At 39.8% G+C, this 17,197-nt stretch overlaps 1 long non-coding RNA gene across 1 annotated transcript in view; it reads left to right on the top strand.

Annotated features, from left to right (window-relative positions):
• The first annotated feature begins 241 nt into the window (after window positions 1-241).
• LOC143444077 (uncharacterized) overlaps window positions 242-17,197 on the top strand; it is a 36,941-nt gene continuing 19,985 nt past the window's right edge. Inside the window, exons 1-3 of the long non-coding RNA XR_013113619.1 lie at window positions 242-880; window positions 1,113-1,205; window positions 2,789-2,927. This is a non-coding gene — a long non-coding RNA (uncharacterized LOC143444077). The remainder of the gene's footprint in view (window positions 881-1,112; window positions 1,206-2,788; window positions 2,928-17,197) is intronic.

The raw sequence follows: 17,197 nt of genomic DNA, 5'->3' as shown, positions 1-17,197 counted from the left end.
TGTGTGAGGTGAGAGTCATGTTGAGGCAGAGGTCAAGATTTTGGGGTGGGACAATGGAGTGATACCAGGTAGAGGGATCAGAAGGTGAAGGTATAGAGAAGCCAAGAACATCCAAAACCAAGGCAAAGACTCTTGGGCCCCTCGTAAGACACCATCTACATTGGGGTGGGCAGTCAACTGTGTATGATCCAATTCTATTTCTATCTAAATGGGACAGTGAGAGTAGCATGCTTTGAGTACAGCAAGATCCTTCTTACATAACAATTTCTTTAAAACAAAAGGAATGAGAAGGAAACTTTTTTTTTTAATTAGAGAATTCACTCAGACAGAAGGTTGGAAACAGCTAGCTGGAATAAAATTTAGTGTCTTCAAACTTTAAAAAAAGAAGGAAGAGAAAAAAAATTAACCATGAGCAATTCTTCAGTAGAAGAACTGAAACCAGAAGGCGTTCATGTACTACCAGCCTACAAGTCTGCAGAACATCCAAATCCCTGTCGTCAGTTTTCAAATAACTGCTTCAGCACCTAGTTTCTTCCAAAATGCCCTCCTAAATATAGTGCCTTCCTTTTGGTCAACATCCTAATCAATAAGATTGTGTTTCTCAAGTTCTATCCCATACTTTGAAGTCACAGATTGACTCATAAGGAATTTCCATCCTTCCTCCCTGCTGTTGAGAACGGAGCCCCAGCAGAAGGAAGTAACGCATGCTGTCCCCACACTTCCTTCCTGGCTGGGCCATTCTTGGCCGGGTTATCCAGATGCATCCAGGCGTCTCAGAAGACAGCAGGCATGTTACTCATAGTGCGGATCCATCTAGAGCATCGTTTCTTTAGAGCAGTATCTAGTTCTGATTCTGTGCTAAACGTTACCAGAAAATCATGTAAGTGGTACAAAAAATATTAATTGTGAATATATTTGCCATATCTTTATTTCATAAGTCCTTTCATTTTTCTGTAACTGAGTGTATTTATAATCTTTTTAAAAAAGCCATTCAAGTAGGAAGCAAGTGACAGGATTCTCATGTAATCACTAAGTTGTGACAAAAATCTTTTTACAAAAGTTTTTTGAGCTGAATGTGGTAACAAACACCTGCAATTCTGTCACCCTGGAAGGTTCAGACAGGAGGATTATGAATTGGAGGCCAGCCTGGGCTGTACAGTAAGATTTCATCTATTTACTCTCCCGCAAATGGGAGTGACTCACAGGTAAGACCTTTTAGAATAATGACTGACGCGTTCAGAACACAATGGACTCTGTGTTATTTGCTCTTGTAGAAGGGGCACTTTAGACTTTGCTTTGTAGTATGTTCAGTTGGAAAATTTCAAGTCAGGATAAGCCTTGGCTCTCTATGCCAGCTCTGTGTCTATCTTTTGGCTTCATGTGTGAGCCATAAGATTGCTTAGGATGTCAGATTAAGTCCGTCTCTTATTCCCACGAGGTCCATGAGGTTCGTGCTCCTGTTTCTTTACTCTGTCTGCATTCTCCACTGGCTTCAAGAAACACTTACAGGACACTTTCTGCTTCTTAAAGCAAAAGCTAAAGAACAAACACAAAAGGTATAGACTCTGTTGTCTTACGATATAGGCAGCCAAACAACTACCTGAAAATATCTGAGATTTTATCTTTTCTAGATTGGCCAATCTCAGGGAAGAACTGGGTGAGTAGACAGTTCATGAGAGTATGTTTTGTTTTTTTCTAAGATTCAAAAAGTTAAAAAAAAAAAATAGTTTGCTGTCCAATCGCAAGGCAAGTGATAAAGATCAAAGACCCGTTTTATTACAATATTTTCATTTTTATTGAACAGATTCATTTTGGACTTTGGCTTGGTTTGGAAATGTTTACCTTTTAATAAGTGATCTGTTTAAATGTAGATCAGAGAACAAGGCTTTCTGTTTTACAGTTGAACTTTTGACCTGGGGGGGGGGGGGATTAACGGGTGGAGGCTAAGAGGAAAGTCCGCTGTGTTTCTACTGAACTTTTTACCCATTTAAAAAAAAGAGAGAGAGAGAGAGAGATAGAGAGAGGCGAGTTTAAAGTTCACAGAGTTCACAGGAGGTCTCCATTGGGGATTTCTGGTATTATTAACTTCCTGACCTCAGATAATTAAAAAGGAAGAGAAGGGCCACCTCAGACTGTGACTCAACTTTGAACTTTTAACCTCGCCAGTAAAGCATTTAAATTGTAAATGGTAGACCCTGAAAGCTTGCTTACTGCTATCAAGGCTTTCATCCCTGGTTACCTAGTTTATAGGCCCACAGAATAGCCTGATCTTTCCTTTCTATTTACTTAACCTATTTTACCAGAAAGGACTGTGAGCACTATTTACTCAGAAATGACAGGTATTCTGCTGAAAAAGTTAAGCTTCAAGGGTCATTGGATTTTAGAGCTAGAAGCAACCTTAGATTACCTGGCCAGCTTCCTCAGCCAGGAGACTCTTGGAAGCCAGTAGGTTGAGTGACTTCAGGAATGCAGAAGTGACTCTGGTCATGGGCTTTCTTTGTCTCAGTTCACAACTGGATAAAAGTGGCCTAGAGGGGGTGTGACTTCTGTATTTTAATATTAAAAATTGGAAGGGGGAAGCAATAAATTTGGTTCCCAAGTGACCCCTTTACTGATATTGGTTGTGTAACGTTAGAAACTTTCCGAACTTTTCTAAGTCGTGATTAGCTTCGTTGGAGAGAGAATTCAGACCATGGGCTCTCATATGCATTTATGGTATTTCTCAGTATTTCGGTTATATTTATTTTGCCTTGTGGTGTCTTTGTGTTCATCTGTTTGGTTTTTGCAGAACTGGAGGTTGAAATTAAGTGGTCACATAAGTGGTCCATGACTGAGCTGCGTTTCAGGTCACTGTGAGAGTTCTCACTGTAATTTACATTGAAACACCATGCACCCAACTCTCGGCAAGAAATGGATTTTCTTTACAGGTAAGGTGGCAATGGTTTTAGAGTAACTGGTTAGCGCATGTGGTCTTGACCTTCAGGATGAGGCTCTCTCTTTCTTAATAAAATCTGAAGGCTGGCGAGACGACTGCTTGGTGATTAAGAACACATTTTGCTAGATCTGAGTTCAGGTCCTCTCACCTATATCAGGTGTTTCAGAACAATCTGGAACTCCAGCTCCAGAAGAGCCAATGTCCTCTTCTGGCTTACACTGATACTCTCTCTCTCTCTCTCTCTCTCTCTCTCTCTCTCTCTCTCTCTCTCTTTCTCTCTCTCTCACATACACACCTCCTCTCAAGTAATCTGAAAAGAAAGGGGGATTATAATGCAAGGAGAAGTGGTGATAAGGGAAGGACAAGGGACAAGGGACGGGAGCACAAGGAATGACCAGAAGAAATAGATGACAAAGAGCCATTAACCTCCTTAGTTAGACGGAGACTCAGCAAGATCATGTGATACCGACAAAGTCATGAGTACCTTGTGAATCTGTCCCAGCCACATGCTGTTAATACAGAGGCTTAGCCAGGCTGCTTTCTCTGGCACTGGGAGAGCATGCACCACGTACTAAACATTCCGTGGGGCCCACTCTCCAGCCTTGCTGTTTGCTGACACCTTTCTTGCCTCCAGTTAAGTCGCAGCACTCCCGTTCCCATCTGTTGGGGAGTGCTCCCTTCCAATATTCTGCCCTCTTTTTGCTATATAAAAAAAAGAGCCTCCCTCTGTGTTGTTGTAAGCCTGGGAGATACCCAGCTTTGAAAGGAAGCAAATTTGGGATCCGACTGGTGACGATTTCCCCAGAAACAAAGGTGTATGGGACTGTGTGATGTGTGGGACCCTGAGGCAGAGAGAAGCGCAGCTGTCTGGCTGGAGGCCCATCTGCATCGCCCCCAAAAGGACTAACTGCCTGGTGAAAGTGACTAACAGCTCTGTCCAGCCCCACTGTAGCACAGATGCCAGGCCACACTATCATTCCACCCTAAACTCCTCTGCCCCGTTTGTTCCTCTGAGAGCCAGCCCTACGGCAGGTGATTTATATTTGAGCCAATATACTGTGTTAGTGTGAATATGTCTGATCAGGTAATTGAAGTTGCAGGCCAGTGGGCTGTAAATAACTGCTAATTGTGGGATTTGATGGGCAAAAAAAAAAAAAAAAAAAAAAAAAAAAAAATCGTCTAGTTGTTTTCCTCTGCCCAGGGAGCTATATTCACCCACAGATCCCCCTCTACTGCTTCAAGTCTTGAGCTCATGTCTTCTGGTGTACTAGTGCAGAGTGCAATTGCATTAACATTGTGTTCCTTTGGGCGAGGTCAAAGGTCACCAAGCAGGGCATGATCACCCTTGTGAAACCAGTCCTTATTGTGCGTTTTCCCTCGCTGTCATCAAAACCTAGGAAGAAAAGAAAGCCCTGGGTTTTGCCAGCTAACACCTTCTTTGCTAGAGAACTGTGTCACAATGCAAATCTTTAGCTTTTGTGAAACGAAGGCATGAGAAAGAGGAGTGGGGTTGGGGTCAGGTAAAGCAGGTTCCCAGTGGCTACACTTGAGGCCATGACTATGACTTTTTAAGTTTACTTTTTTTTTTTTAAAGAATATATATTTAAGGCACTGGGGAAACAAACAGCTAAGCACAGTCCAGAGAACCAATGCCAAATACTTTGTGAATGTTTCTGCAGTAAAGATTCCCCTAAAGCTGGATTCCGGGATCCTACTGCAAGGTTTCAGTGTAAACATGGGGGAAGAACAGCTAAACACCTCTCCCTGCCACCAAGCTAGTCTAGATCATCCACGATCAGTGGAAGAGTAGAGCGTGTTGGGTACCCTTTACTGACTCCACTGTTGGGTACCCTTTGCTGATTTTGCTGCATGCCCTCCCAGACTAAGACAGAGCCATAACCCCACCTCAGCTTGGAAGCCAAATCTTGTCTTAAAAGCAGCCAAAGGATTTCAGATACTCTGTACTTGCCTATTGGAAATATCATCTATTTTGGCATGAATATCTGAATTAACAGTGGTGTGTGTGTGTGTGTGTGTGAGCAAATTCACACCAGCAAGAAACCCCTCTTCTTTGCTTTGGCCATATGTTTAGATAAGACAGATCCCTCTATATTTGCTCGATATTATTTCTTTGATGTGCCCAGCTGGCAAAAATACATCATTTTGGGGGATTAAATTCAGTACAGCATCCAGGCAAGTGCCAGGGGACCCAGAGACCTTAATGGAACCTTGGCAGGCAAGACAGCACTAATTGTAGAGCAGGTACAGTAGGAGTGGGAGGCTGGTTCTGCAAGGAGCTGTAATCTTCTCTCTTCTTCCCAGCAGTGCTGAAACTGAACTAGTATCTAAATTAGGTGTTATTTCAGATTACAACTTGTCACACTCAATATAAGTGACACCATCAAGTGATTATCATCAAGTGATACCAATGTAAAATTTGTTGGTATCAAGGGACAGCGATTGTTGGCCCATTTAACCCTTCAACCAGTCATTAAAATAACATGTATTATGCCCACGAGAATGACGTGTCGGTCTCTGGACACTGGAATCTCCCAGTGATCTCTGAGATGTAAAAGAATTACTTACAAATTATCCCTTATAAAGGCCTGTTTATAGTAGTGCTAGACAGAGGCATGACACAGAGAGGCTTCAACGTGTGTTCGAGGTCTCCTCCAGGATCTAAGGTGTTCACTTGAAAACCGGACTTAATTGTCTTTGTGTAGAATTAAAGGACCTGACCCATTTTTTTTTTTTTCCTGAAAGGAAATCTGTAAGGTTCTCTATAAAGCTTTGGTAGTTGTGTGGATGGATTCCCATTTTATCTCCCCTCAAGCTTGATCCTGTCTATTTGAAAGAAGATATTATTTATTGACTATCTAACCAACTGTTCCACATCAAATGGGATAGAAGATCAATTAAGCATGGCCTTCTTTGACCTGAAGAGAGAAATACCTTTTCATGCAGAATTGTAATATAGTAGTAATTCTGGGAATAACGACACCAGAAGCTACCTTTATGGTTCACTGTTTAATAAGAATCTTAGACGCTGAGAAGATGGCTCAGTGGTTAAAGCAACCTGTCACAGAAGCTTGAAGACTTATGTTCAGAACCTCAGAATCTATGTAAATGCTGGGTGTGTGGCCAACCACCCACTGCCATTCCAGCCTCAGAAAGATAAAGACAGGGACTTGAAGCAAGGTGGCAAGCCAGACTAGGCAAATAAGCATGCATACATTCCTACACACAACACGTTTAAACACTTAAGGAAAAGAACCCCAGAGAGCAAGGTTATTTCATTAGTATAAAAATATAGATATAAACATAAATTGAAAATTATATACAGATTTTTAAAAAGTACACAGATACTGCTTTATAAGAAAGCGATTGAGATTTGCTGAAAACTGAAGGTGAACATGTCGAATTCATTCAAAATAAGCTGTATTGTATTCTCAAAAAATTAAAAAAAAACTGAAGATGAATTAAGCCAAGATAATAGTTCCTTGGATTCTTGAAAAAATGATAATGTTTGAAAAGAATTATTTTTTCATCAAAGCTTCCAGGAAGCTAGAGACTTGTGGGTAAAATGTTTAAATCATTGAAAATTGATCTGACATTTAATGGCAAACGTTGACTCTCTGAAGTCAAACAAGGTCAGTGGGTCAGGGAACTTCCATTATCTAACTTAGCTGACCTCTTGCCATGACATATGAGGACATCGATCAAGGTTGTTATGCAGAAAGTTCTCTACCCCTACCTTAATATCTTTCAAAAATTACATCTACAAAACTTATGTTTTCCTGGGACCTGCACAGCTCTCTGTTCTGAATATAGAAGTTTACTAAGTCTTCCTCCTCCTTCTTATTGACTGCACACTAAGGCAAAATTTTCATTCTTTTCCAGATGCTCTGCATCAGGGGTTCATTCACAGAAGGTGGCTACCTAGTTGCATTTTGCCTTCACCTTTCATTATCTCCAAACCTCAGAACTAGTAGCAAGATGGCTGTCCATTCAACTGTTCTTTGACCTCAATGATCTCAACACATGCCCATCCATGTTCTCGTGCTGCTTTCATTGGTGTGATTTATTTTTAAAATAGAGCTTCAGATTCCCTGTGACACATATTTGATTTTTATGTATGCACATTCTCTGTTTGGAGCCAATTGATTCCTTGGTTCATAAATTAGCGCCATGTCTTAGTTAACTTATGGGAGTGTTAAGCTTGGCTTCCTATGTCTAAACTGATTTTTCAAATTCAACAATGAAGGAGTATTTCCATTTATTTTCTAAGACTGTAGAAACATATATTGTTTTCACTGTTCTAAAGGTCTTGAATATATAGATTTTCTTATTTTATTCTCACAATGTTTCTGTGACCATAAATGTAGAGTCTCTCATTAGTCAACCCAAACTCTTCATCAAGCAGTTCAGCAATGGGTTTTTCTTGCAAATAACCAATTAAGCCATAGGGACAGTTAGTTTTGCAGAGACACACAGTTACACTAATTCTTGGACTTTCCTCTGAACTTAATTCTCTTAGGGTAAGACATGTATTATTGCTATGATTTTGAGAGTGTATAGGGAGTATGATGTGGGTTGTGAGTTGGCCACTAAAGTCTGTGCTCTGTGCATTCCAAAGGAGGAGATCATTGTAGCAGAAACAAAGCCACCTACCTAGAGGCTGTCTTTTCCTGTCCCCTCCAGCAAGTTGTGGTCACAGGACTATGCTATGTCCAATGAAGTGTGAGCAAGGCGATGGATGTGACTCAAGTCAGATCCTGAAAATGCTTGTGTTATTTACAGCCTCTGCCTTCTCCTGGGCAGAAAGAGTGATAGAAGAGTCTTGGGAGTTACAGTATGGCATAATCCTGTTGTTCTGGATTGTCTATCCAAATGACTGAGGAAGGAAGAAAGAGAGCCTTCTCCTGGCTGCCCACCCGAGAGAGAGAGAGAGAGAGAGAGAGAGAGAGAGAGAGAGAGAGAGAGAGAAACACATTTCTTCCTGTCTTTATTTTAAAAAGCTTTTACTGTGTGTCTGATACATTTACTGGGTATTTCCAGCGAGGAGTTTTGAATTATGTCTTCTTTCTCTCACTGTAATGCACAGAGCTGTTTATTACAATAAATGGGAACCGACCTAAGGATGAATCAAGATTATGGGTTCAAAGTGGAAAACAAGAGACCATGGCGAAGAAAGGGACTCCCCATTTTTTCATCTTCAGCCCTTTTCATCAGACTGTTTTTTTTTTAAATACATGTCACTTGGACATTTATCTTAGTAGGTCATCTTAAAAGTCTTGCATGCCAGATTCCAGAGAAATAGGACGATAAACATCAACAACATCTATTGATGAAACAGGTACTTAATGTCCCTCTCCACAGCACACGTGCACTCTCACGAGAACAGACTAGACTCCATGATGAGGATCTCACATGACAGTGTGTGCAGTAACCCACACACACCCTTGTCCCTAGACTGATCCAGACCTGGCAGGGCTTCAGAAAAAGCCACATCTTCTCACTATTTGAAAAGGCAAGAAATAACAATAAAGGTCAGCTCATTCTCTTCCTACCTGGTCAATAGGGCATGAAGCTTTATAACTTGCTGGTAGAACCAGTTGTGTGAGTTTTCCACTCACCCATAAGGTTAGCCTAAGGGAGAGAAATGTTCCAAGGCGAACAGCCTCAAGACATATGATAGAACTTCGAGTTGGCTGTCTTAGATGAAGGGCTGAGGTTTAGCATTTTATGAGTGATTCATTAAGACACATTTTGAACCCGGAACACTTGCATTTTAAAAGCTTTTCATGAGAGCCATAGTTTTCACTTCTGTTTGGGGCATGAGGAAGTGATGGCGGGGTGGTATTCTGTTTGTGTCTTTCTTGTTATTAGAGTACAGAGGACATTAGATTTATGCTTTGTTCTAGCTTCTTGTCCTGACAGGAAATAATTGTTTATTTGTGGGTTGAGGACATGCTTCTTCGAACTTTGGGAAGAAAATAGCTTTAAAACAATTCCTATACATTACAAATATTATTAAATCACACACACACACACATGTTTGTATATGTATGTATGTATATATATATATATATATATATATATATATATATATATATATATAATGTGATATGTGTATATGTGTATGCATGAGTGTGTAGTATGAATGTGTATGTGTGGTATGTGTGAGGTATGTGCATATGTATATGTGTGTTGTATATGTGTATGACAGAGAGAGAATAAAAGAAGTAAAAGGAGACAATGGAGGGAAGGTGAGAGGAGAGGAGAGGAGAGGAGAGGAGAGGAGAGGAGAGGAGAGGAGAGGAGAGGAGAGAGAACAGAGAGATAGAGGGCAGGAAACCAGGAAGGCAAGACATTGTTATATACATATATATACATATATATGTATATATATGTATATATATACACACACACACATACATATATATATGTATGTATATAACAATGGGAGCTGAAGCAAGTCTCAAAATGTTACTGTTACTTGGAGACAAAAACCTCATGTATCCCAGGTTGGCTAGGAACTGGACAAAACCAATCATCTGAACTACTGATGCTTATGTTTTCACCTCTGGGGTGATGATTTGACAAGACTGCATATGTGACTATGTGTGTGTCACTATCCTACTTATGGTGTACCGATGGTCAAACCCAGTAGTACCTCCTGCTTGCTAGCCTAGCACTCTACCTGAGCTACAACCCCAGACTGAACTCAGGAGTTTCTAAGACACTCATATGACTTGCAAAGTGATTGAAGGCTAGCAGGTTTGCAAAAATTTTAAATCCCTGTTCCTTTCAAATCTTGATGCCTCTCAGTAGAGTCAAAGAGTCTTCTCATTATGACTGCCACAGCAGATATGGATGAGGAGAAAAGTATGTGTGTATGCATGAATTCGTGTGTGTGTGTATGTGTGTGTTATGTGTGTATGTGTGTGTATGTGTGTGTGTTATGTGTGTATGCGTGTGTGTTATGTGTGTATGCATGTGTGTGTGTATATATATTTGTCACATTTACCCTTTTTTCCCAGCTAGGTCATGGGAAGTACGCTGATATTACTCCTTTCGTTCAGCAACTTGTCTGTTTTGATGGGGCCAAATCAACTATCTTCCCTCTGGGAACTATTTTGGTGGAGCTGAGTTATGCTAGTGGTGAAGCCGGTTGATCTTATCAGAGCCACAAGGCAATCTCTGCTGAAGGAAGAAAATCATATTTTTGTTCAGTGATGGCTGGATAAGAAGAAAATAATCTGAATAAATATTTCATTATATTCCATTTTAAGGGCTGTAAATGGAGACGATGCAAAGCCTGCCCCTAAACTCTAGGCTTGGAAGTAAAACTATATACATAAATATTTACTTTCCATATTCGTGGTTGGGATTTTGAAGGGAGTTTTATGATTTAATAACTGTGTGTGCTTATCTACTCACAAAGTTTTTTTAAAAAAATTCTCTAACAACTTTCTGTGAGTTAAGAGAAATCTTGCCTTTCCACTTGCCTACCTTCTGTTCTTCTGTCCCCTTCCTCTTCCTCTTCCTCTTCCTCTCCCTTCCTTCCTTCCTTCCTTCCTTCCTTCCTTCCTTCCTTCCTTCCTTCCTTCCTTCCTGCCTGCCTTCCTTCCTTCCTGAGCCCTATCTGCCCGTCTCCGTCTTTCATCCATCACTTTAGATACTGCAATAAGTTCGAATGACTGCTCAGCTGATGGCTTGAAAGGGTGCCTTCCCCTGCCCTCTCTTTCCAACATACTCCTTATGTTTAAGACCACTCCGTGCAGAAGTATGAGAGTTCCGAAATTTTCAGTTGGCTTCTCTCTAGTGACTGCAGGACTGTGCGAACTCAGGAATTCCAGATAGGCATTGGAAAAGAACTGGAAGTACGAGATTTGTTCCCTGCAAATTAGTGCGGCTGCTTCTCCGCTCCTCCACACACACCAGTGAAACCTGTTTGTCTGTAACTTCCCGTCATCCAAACTGAAAGAAAAAAAAAGGTCACCAAACTGCCCACATTTTGTTACATAAATGGAGAAAAATAGGATTGATTTTTTCCCCTTTATTACTCTAAAGAAAATGTTGTTAAAACAAGAACACAGACAGAAAGAGCACCCCCCCCACACACACACACACACCATGCTAGGCAAAGCTATGCCTGCATGGAGAGTTAAAGGGAGCATGAGTTACAGGAAAGGCCCCTAGCTCAGTCTTTTGTCTTTATCTCTTTCTTCAGTCTCTCACGGAAGGAGTGTGTTTCTTCTTCCAAGCAAGGGGCAGCAGGGGTTGGCTCTTCTTGCACAAGCTAATTTCTGTCTCAACAGAGGAGACAGAGCAGGTCAGAGAGGACACCACCTCTGAGGAGAGGGCCAGAGCTGGGAGGCAGGCTTATGGAAGAGACAGAGGAGGTTCTGAGAAGCCAGGGTGCCCTCTTCCGTAGCACCACAAATTGCCACTCTGATTTAGAAATTACACATACGGCTTTTTGAGTCATGGCCAGAACCTTTTCTTATTTCTGTGTCACTAGTCTCACTGTTTGTTACATGTGACCTATATTTTTAAAAGAGCTACAAATAAAATATTTTTAAAAAAATGTATGGATGTACGTGTGTTCATGTTGTGAATAAATGCATGTGTGTGCAGGTATGTGGAGGCCAGAGGTCACCTTTGGCTGTCTTCCTTAAACATTCTTTACCGTAGTTTCCGAGACAGGGTTTCTCACTGTATCTCACTGTGTCTAAGCCCCAGAGATCCTTCTTTCTGCACCTCCCTCGTGGGGCTGCACCGGTGGATTTCCTAGACTTCCTGTGTGAGTACTGGGTGTCTGACTCCGAATCTCTTTCCTGCATACAGAGCATTTTATTGCTTAAGCTTCCGGATACCCTGAAGCTAATTCTTATTCAATAATAAATATCCAAAGATTCGACAATGGTAAATACACACACACACACACACACACACACACACACCAGTGAAATTAGAACATGTATAAGATTTCTATTCCATCTCAGTCTGGCCACCAATAGCACACTCACGATGTTTAATAACTACAATAGACTGAATGGAGTCCCCTTAGTGGGACTATCCATTCTGGTATTGTGTCATGCACTTTGATAGGTAGCTAGAAATTTTACATACTGGCAAAATCTCTGTCTGTCTGTCTGTCTGTCTGTCTGTCTGTCTGTATCTCTTTCCTCTCTCTCTCTCTCACACACACACATACACACAAATATACAAATTAATATTGAGTAAAATTAAGAAAATATTTTATGGCACCCCAGTATTATATGAAAATATGTTAGCTATATTTTTTCACATTTAATAAATGAAACCATATTTTCTTGGGTTAATTTTTTTAAAAAAGAGAATAAGGAACATTAAGTATATTATTTATAATCACCACTAGGTATCCATGGGATTTTAGTCCTTGGATGCCTTTCTTACCTTTCCCACAGTAATCAGAGTTCTCAGGTGCTCTGGTGGTCCTTTTCTGAAGAAGGCTACTACTTGCCTATAGCCCATTCATATCCTCCCGCATCCTTCAAATCATTTGTAGCCTCACTTCCGAAACTGTGATTCCTAGCCTCACATGGGCCCACATTCTGAATTTGATGGGGGATCATTAGAGAAGGGAAAGAACAGGATGAGGGTGATAGGAAGAGGAAATGGGAAAATAAGAAGCGGTCTTTAATGGAGGAGGCAGGGAAGGTCAAACAGAGAAGACAGGAGAAAGAAAAAAATAAAACTATGGATGTTTCAAAACCATAATGAATCATATTATATATACCTAAAATTACATATAATACATATAAGTATCTATATATCATCCATATAATCAGTCTTTTCTTCCTTTCTTTCTTTCTTTCTTTCCTTCTTTCTATCTTCTATCTCTATCATATATCTAATTTTCTAATTATCTATCTATCTATCTATCTATCTATCTATCTATCTATCATTTATCTAGCTTAACTTGGGTTGACAGTACTTCCCTCAAGAGCCATTGGACATCTAACCAAACCCCCTTTACCAAAGATAAGAATCTCCCCTCTGAGTTGTTGTCAGGAGAGTTCAAGAGAATATCAAAACAGTAAGTGCTATTGCTGTTACCTTTGGTTGCCTATCAGAAGCTGAAGATACACCTCTGTTACTGGAGACACCATGTACTCAGACAGGACTCAAAGGATCTAAATGGGATCTGACTTAAAACCTCTTCACTGAGGACTAGTTTGCATAGTTCAAAAAAGATGCCATGAAAACTGCCAAAGGAGAAAAGCAATCAATAGATCTACCCAGATATGACACCTATGAGGCACAACAGTGATTGTCATAGCAAGATATTCATAAAGGTTCAATAGTGACACTCATATTTTGGTGTAACCAACCATTCTCTAACTGGACAAAGGCCCACTAATAGGGTGCAAGAATCATTCCTGATACTGAAAACCTAGGCAACTACCAGAGTGAGTTAGATCGTGCATCTTAGGAAAGACCCAACCACTACTGCTTTACTACACCAGTGTTATTGCTAACTGCATTCTGAATGCTCACCTTATACCCACAGATAAGTGTAGCTCTCACCCCTCACCAAATAAGCATCTATTTTATGGTGGCATGAATACACCTACAACACACTCCATGTACCCAGGCATCAAAGGATAACCTTGAAAGAGAGTAGTAGAGATCATAAGAGCCAGAGGACAAGGGAGTCTGCTGTGTGTGTGTCCTAGAAATAACAGAGAAGCTCAACTCAAGTTATCTCAACAACATGGTTTCCTAAGCAAGACACGAACAGTGATAATACCAATAGACAGGCCAGTGTAGAAGAAAGAAATCTCACATAGGCTCCACTCATAGACAAGTAACTACAGACAGCTAACAATGGCTGAGAAGGGAATAATTAGCCTTCCCCATAGGTGAACCCTCAAAGTACTTATCCAGTACCAAGTGGTCAGTCCTGAAATCATATACATACAAGCAACATTAAATTGATTTTAATACAGTTCTGCATATATTTATGTAATAATAATAGTAATAATAATAATAATAATGATAAAAGGGGCCATAATTTGGGAGTGAATAAAGGAGAGGATATAAGGAGTTGAAAACAGGATGTGGAAGAAGTTGGAAGGAGGAAAGGGAAAGGGGAAAATGATGTAATTATAACTTAACTGCAAAATATTTTCTATCTGTAACTGGTTGAATCTAGTAATGAAAAACAAACAGTGATGGAAGGTTGTTGGTATTGGAATTCTGAGAAGTCCAATTCCTCCAAATTTTTCTGGATAAACACATATACACACACCGTTTACAAATTTAGAATCCCTTGTGAAAGACTGATTGGAATATTACTGCTTACCCCCAGTAATCATACCATAAACAGTTTCCAAATTTTAATTAACTTAGTAGAAACTTTCTTATTGAGGAAATTTTTCTTTTCACCTTTCACTCTTATCATGGGTTAGTTCTTGTCTTATTTATTTCTTGTATATAAATTGTCAATTCTGGTAAGATGACTTTTCTCAGAATACTTCCCAGAATCAAATTAATTGATCAAAAAGGAATTAATCAGGTTTTATATTTGACTGATAATGTTAAATTGCTCTCTAGTAAAACTGTATTGAACAAAACTCTGATATGATATTTGAGAGGGCAATTCCATTTATCATAAAAGCATCATTTCAATTGATAAAGTAATGGGCATCTGATTTTATTTTGAAAGTGAGGACAGAAAGCTTGTCTTTATTTGCATGTCACTTTTTTCTGGTTTTATGAGTGACTTAGTTTCTACCTTTGGTTGCTTTTTCATTGCAGAACTATGGAACTTTCCTTACTAATACGTTTTCCTATTGATTCTTATCATTCTTTCCTCATTAGATATTATCACTTTTAACGAATATTTTAATTTATCATGTATAAAGTAACGAGTTTCATTCTGGCAATGTCATATGGCTGTGTCAGTATATTTTGCTTTCATTCATTTCTCTTCTTCTCTCTTTCTGGTTCTCTTAATCCTCCTAGATCATTTCCAACCCCAGTCTGCTTTCTTCTCCTGGATATTCCATTGTCCTAATTTTTAAAAATCAGTGTTTCTTTAAGTTTTCCTTTTTATAATATTTACTTTTCTATTAGCTTTTCCACATTTGTGTATTCAATCTGTCATCTCGCTCAGGAATAATCCTTACATACGGCTTGCATGAGACTCTCTGGTGTACTCATTAAACCAAGATTTTCAGTCCAATATCAAAATAGGTTATTTGGTAATCTAATCTTTTGCCATAGCTCTGCCCACTGGTTTTTTTTTTTTTTTTTTTTTTTTTTTTTTTTTTTTTTTTTTTTTTTTTTTTTTGCCAAGTTCTTGTCTTATTTATTTCTTGTATATAAATTGTCAATTCCAAATTCAGAATTTTTTTAGCATGATACCGAATGAAATAGCTTAAAAAATGAATTGTTAAATATAGTTTCAGATTTTAGAATTCAACAATCCAAAGATCAAAATTATACCCAAAATGTAATTGTGCCTGCATTAAGCATACACAGTTTCCTTGCTTGCCATTATTTACACAATATTTATTTGCATTAGGTATTGTAAGTAGGAATTGGCAGGATTACAGGAGAAAGTTCACAGGTTGTATGCAAACACAGTCATTCGATAGAAGATACTTGAACACTGGCAGATGCTGGCATCTGTAGGGGGTCCTGGATTGAATCTCCTTTGATACTGAAAGGATTTTTTTTATCACTTCACAATAATACATTGAAAGAGCATCTCACAGTGTGATGCTTTGTATATGCTTGGCCCTGGGAGTGGCACTATTGGGAGGTGTAGCTTTGTTGGAGTACGGTGTCACTATGGTGTGGGCTTAAGACCCTCATCCTGGAAGTCAGTATTCTGCTAGCAGCCTCCAGATGAAGATGTAGATCTCTCAGCTCTGCCTGTACCATGCCTGTCTGGATGCTGTCATGCTTCCACCTTGATGATAATGGGCTGAACCTCTGAACGAGTACGCCATACCCAATCAAGTGTTGTCTTTCATAAGACTTGCATTGGTCATGATGTCTGTTCACAGCAGTAAAACACTAAATAAGACAGAAGATGGTACCAGGGACTGGGGTATCGCTGCGATAGGCCTGACCATGCCTTTGTTTGGAAGAATGTGGATTTGGGGAGTTTGGATTTGTAAAGCAGTGGAATGCTTTAAATGAGACTTAATTGGCCATCCTAGGAATATGAGACTTTGTTAAGGAGAATGATTTGAATTGTGCAGCCCTGGCCCAAGAGATTTCAGTAGAGAATTTCACTATGCGGCCTGGATTGTGGTGTTTTGGTAAAGAATGTGACTACTTTTTGGCCTTCTCTGAAGAGTCTGCCTAAGGCTAAGGGAAGAGACTCAGATTAATTGCATTGACAAAGGAAGTCTCAGAAATGCCCATCATAGACTGTATTCTCTTTCTCATGAAGAGCATTTTAAATAAGTATAGCAAGCTGAGATAGGAAACATATAAAATGTATAGTTCGAGAATTAAAGGGTCACCAGGAACTAAAATGGAGCTGAATCCTGTGTTGAAGGATATTAAATTGAATTAAGAGAGTACTGACCTTGGAGCAAGATATCACCTAGCCTAATTTAGGTCTAGGCACGGTAGTAAAAATCTTTAATTCTAGGAGGCAAAGACAAGCAGACCTCTGAGTTTAAGGCCAACTTAGAACAAAGCAAGTTTTAGGTGAAGAAAAACTTAAATACAGGCTTGATGGACCACACCTTTAATTCTCGTGCTTAAGAGACAGGCATTCATTTCAAAGTCAGCCTACAGAGCAAGTTCCAGGACAGCGAGCTTAGGCAGTGAAGGAATTGGGAAGCAGAAAGCTGGTGAGAGTATAATAGAACAAAAGGACCATGGTCCAGCTCCTGAAAGCAGCAAAACTCAACAGGTTTGGCCATGTGGCTCTGGTTTTAGAGTCCAAGATAGAAGGGACTACTGGGACAATTGATGCTGGTTAGCTGGAGCTAAGAAATTAGTGGTGATTAAGAAGAGACCATCATTACTAAGTTGAAATCTGAGAAGTGTTTTCTGAGAGCACAAAGAGGCTGTGTTCCAGAGATAGTCAAGGCTGTACCTCCTGCAGCAGCTGTACTTGGTAATATGTAAGAGTCACCCAGGTGGTACTGGTTTTGAAGGCATGAAAGGGTCATGAAAAACAGTTGAGGCTTGGCACTGTGAAAGGCCATGGAAGGCCATCAGTTGCAGTTGATGGCCCAGACT

Source organism: Arvicanthis niloticus, chromosome 12 (genome assembly GCF_011762505.2).
Source record: "Arvicanthis niloticus isolate mArvNil1 chromosome 12, mArvNil1.pat.X, whole genome shotgun sequence".
Classification (NCBI taxonomy): Eukaryota; Metazoa; Chordata; class Mammalia; order Rodentia; family Muridae; genus Arvicanthis; species Arvicanthis niloticus.
This window is presented reverse-complemented; position numbering and strand designations above follow the sequence as displayed.